The sequence below is a fragment of the Suncus etruscus genome, chromosome 6, assembly GCF_024139225.1.
Source record: "Suncus etruscus isolate mSunEtr1 chromosome 6, mSunEtr1.pri.cur, whole genome shotgun sequence".
NCBI lineage: Eukaryota > Metazoa > Chordata > Mammalia > Eulipotyphla > Soricidae > Suncus > Suncus etruscus.
This window is the reverse complement of record NC_064853.1, coordinates 113,207,366-113,212,104: the sequence shown is the minus strand read 5'-3', so window position 1 is coordinate 113,212,104 and position 4,739 is coordinate 113,207,366.

The following is a 4,739-nucleotide window of genomic DNA, read 5'->3' as shown; positions in this document are numbered from 1 at the left end:
GTGTTCTGGTTTCAGGAAGTAAGGAATCCATAGACAAATCCATGAATCAAAGATAATTAAATAGAGACAGGAACTTTGTAAGTTTTGTTATTTTTCCTTTCTTCTAATTTAGTGATTTTAATTTATACAACCTTTTATACCAGGACTTTGAACATTGATTGCTCCGCCTTCAAATCCATCCTTTCATCTATAACCCCCAGTTTCTCTCTTTCTCCACATGCTGCCTCCTTAGCAAATTAAAGCTTTAAAACTTATTATTAAAGTTTTGGTCATATGTTTACACTATTGATAAATGTTATGGTTTTAATGTATAGGATGATCTCATCTTTAAATGACCAAACTATCCAAGACTCTTGACCAATGCCCTCATGTAGTCACCAGTCTCCTTCATCAGTCCATTCCCAACCCCCATTTCTCCTTTTCTGATATTCTACAACCCAGGGCCAAGACATTGCCAATATTTGATCATTGCCATTCCCTTATGACAGGAACCTTGTTTATAAAGTAAGTGGAATAAAATCTAGATAGCTAAAAGCTTCAAGAAACTCGACACTGGATGATCATTCTAGTTCTAATCTTCTCCAAAACCCTCATTCCAGTGCTAAGCATTGACACAGCCCAGTTACTCTCTAGGCTTCTCTTCCCCATTCCATTGCTTTTAGTGTTTCTGAACTTATCATGCTTCTGATCGAATATAAGATAATTTCTAGAAGGCACATGAGCAAATATTTTTATTTTGAATGCTAAGTATTTGTTTTCATTTATATCTGCTAAAATAGAGATCTAAAGTGTAAGCCGATTTAAGAAAAGATATATAGTCAAGGTATGATGCTATAGCAAACATGAGGGCAGATTTGTAAGATTGCAGTTTGAGAAAACTAGACTGGCTGGTTGAGTCCATATTTCACTTCAAATTTCTATACCCAGACACAGATGATAATTCCTTATTTAGATAGCATTTTACTTAACTTGATAGGCTAAGGGCCTGCTTGTTGGTTGCCATTGATCCAGTATCCTTCCTTTTTTAGTCAACCAGGAGTCATGGGGGTATGTCTCATGATATCAGCTATGGGGCCCAAGTTTTGACCCTGCAAAAGAACTGAGGACAGAGCAATTTCTTTTGGAAATTCTGTGGTCAAATGCAGCTTCATATTATATAGTTAATTGGTTCATTACTGGTTACCTAATTCTTGGGGAAGTGCTGTTATTCCTGATTTTCTATATTGTGATTTCCACCCCTATTCTTCTGAGAACTGAATATGATAATCAATGCAAAAGTACTTTGACAATCATAAGCACCACACAGGCAAATGTTGTCATCATTGCTTAATAACATTATGAGTGGCATAGAGTAATAGGAACTCATATTCCATAGGAAATGGCTCATTTATTTTGTCTCCAAGAAAAGAAAAATAAATTGAAGTTCTAACAGTTAGAATTTAGTTGTATCTTAGAGTATCTTAGTTTTATCTTAGTTGTATGACCTTGACCAAGTTCTTGCCTCAGTTTTCTCATTTCTAAATAAAAAGGATTTGTATATTCTCTCCCTACTCTCAAATTGAGTTAAGAAACATGCTCGTTACTCTTTATCACAGTGCTCTGAATGGAAAACAGATGGCAAGCTTCTTCATGTCTCCTGCCTTAGTCTGGATATGGACTTCATGATCTACATGCCCAAATTCTTCCAGTCTTAACACATGGTGTGATTTTACCCATTCCTTCAGGTCTACTTTCAGCCATCACCTTGATTTAAAGCACTTTCATCTAAAGATCCCACTACATGTAAAAGAATATCATAGACTGTTTTATTAGTTAAGTATTTGTGAAAAGTTGCAGTCACATCACAGTTTTGTAATAAAAAGAATTTCTATTCCCTTTGCCCTAGCCCTTATCTGTTTTTGTTTATTTGTTTGTTTTTTGGACCACACCCGGTGACGCTCAGGGGTTACTCCTGGCTATGTACTCAGAAATCGCTCCTGACTTGGAGGACCATATGGGAAGCTGAGGGATCAAACCGCGGTCCCAGTCCGTCCTAGGCTATCTAGCGCAAGCAAGGCAGACGCCTTACTGTTCTGCGGCATTGCTCTGGTCCCCTTTATCTGTTTTGAGGTATTTTTCTTTTACTAAGTATTGATCTTCAATTGGCCAGTTACTCTTTGATCTTCCCTGTTGGTTTGAACTTGAATGTCACCCACACAGTCTGCCCTCAGCCCCTGTCTCTCCATTAAACAGTAATGATATGTAAACAAACTCCTGAGGCCCTCGGGGATAGGGGCTTAGAAGCCAACTTCCTGGGCCTGTGAATTGTCATTCCTGCTGCTGACTCTTCTGTAAGTTCTTCTGCCAAGTTTCTATGGGAGCAGAGGGATCACTTTCTCCCTTTTCAAAGAGCAGGGTGAGCTGAGGCCTTGAGTTGGCAAAGTGCTTTTAAAGTTATTTTTCAAAAGAAACCTGAGCTGAGACACCATGTGGCCAGCAGAGGGTGGTGTCATTTTCTGAGGCTCTCACAGAGGTTTTGGGGGTCAGTTCCCATAAGCTCTTTAGCACATGCTGAAAACCTGCTTGCAGAGGTTCTGCCAAGGGGCAGCGCTATCCAGCTCGTGGCCCATGAGTCCCGACAATGACTCAGCTTCACCTCCCTGCCCCAATGCCACCCAGGAACCCAGTGTGAACTTTTTCTTCTGGGCCAGTAGCCAAAACCACGCTTGTCCTCACTATTCATAGGTCCTATCAATCAACTTGATCCTTGGGGTTTCTTGAGGTGAAATAAATCTGGGTAACAAAACAAGTTTGCGTAAACTTATGTGTGAATCATGGAATCATAAATAATCTACTGACTCCAATCTCCTCATGGACAGGTTAGGAAGGGAACCCAGAGGGACAGACTCAAGTCACATTGGAGATGGCAGCCAACTGTCACCAGAGTTCTTTAGACAAAGAGCACTTGTGCAGGAACAGAGGCTTGCTTGGCTACTAGTCATTCACCCAGCTTCTGGGTCTACAGATGTCTCTCAGCCAGGTACCAAAAGGTTCCAAAGGCAGCAAGGTTAGAAATGGACCAAAGTGGCCCTTGTTCCCCAGAGAGATTGTTTGTGAAGGAATGAGATGAAAAGAGCCTTCTCTCTTCAGAGACCGTTTATTTCTCCAGGGGCCAAAGGAGGGAAGGACTTACTCGGTTGAGTCAGAAGAACTTTAAGATTTCAGCCTTGGGCCAACATAGGTGAATACAGGTGAAAGGTCTGCCCATAACACCTTACATTAAAACTCTAGCCAGGGGTCTCAAACTCAATTTACCTGGGGGCCACAGGAGACAAAGTCGGGGTGATCCTTGAGTGCAAAGTCAGTAGTAAGCCTTCAACATTGGGGGTGTGACCCCAACAACTAAAACAAAACTAAACAAAAAAAAAAGATTCCTCTAGGGCAGGGCCACAAAATGTTGTATGGAGGGCCGCAAATGGCCTGCGGGCCTGTGAGTCTAGACTCAGTGGTCCTTAAACTATGGCCCGCAGACCACATATTGTATTTGTTCCCATTTTGTTTCTTCACTTCAAAATAAGATATATGCTGTGTGCATAACGGTCTGAGGGATAGTGAACTGAAGCCCTCTTTAAAAAGTTTGGGAAGCACTGGCAGAGTTCCAGATCATGCTAGCCTAGCTTTTAGTTCAGGAACAACTCCAGCCCCGCCTTTCTTCAAACCAGTAAACACTCTGTGAGCATTTTCCAAAAATTAAGGACAAAGAAAACCAGACTAATTCCAGCCCTGATTCAAGGAAAGATTTCCAGCGCATGCCAGCTTGACTTTTCAACGTTTTATTGTTGTATTTGTACAGCTATATTTTACAACGCAGTAATGCAGTTTAGACACAGCCAAACCCTGTCTCCGGAGTAGTTCTAACACAAGCATGACGCAGAATGTGATGAGACAAACTTTCCCAAAGAGAGCTTCGTTAGTGACAACTTCAAGTCCCTGTGTCTGCCTATACTTCCAAAAGGGATGGCGCGCTTGTCCACTGTTGAAAACTTCCATGAAAAAAGGCACCGTAGGACACGTTGTACAGGTATATACAAACTGAAAACTAGAACAAAACTACACATTTTTCCCCTTCGGCAGCTTTTTTTTTGTTCTTTTTTTTTTAATACACACTTTGTAAATTGTAAACCTTCACTTGCAAAAAATACAAATACACTGAGGCATTTTAGACAAAATATTTTCTTACTTATACAGATGCAATACTTAAAATATTCTCTTAAATGCTCTTTCTCAATAAAGATTCTCAGATCCGTGTCTGCCTGCAGATACAAAATCGAGCCTTTAATGCAGTTTTATATTTTAATATATCTTTTTAGGTTTATATATATTTATTTTATATATATATATTTATATATCTACAACTCTGCCATATATTCCTTCACCTTTGGTTAAAAATATTAAAGCCCTCTCTTTGATAACATACTGAAGTCTCTTCTTTTAAAAGAATGCACATTTACATACAAAAGAAACATCTGTTCCCACAGAACATATACATTCCTCATTTTGCAGACTAAGTCAAGTCAGAACTCTTGTATACTCTCCCACTTTGATATATAAAATGAGTTTGCTTTTTGCAGATGTGATTTGCCTTACACATAGGAGAAGAAGCAATATTATTTTCTTGATGTTTTATGGCAGTGGGGGAAAGAGAGCTGAAGGGCTCCCCGTCCCCACGCCCTCACCCCACCCCACCCCCCACCCCCAGT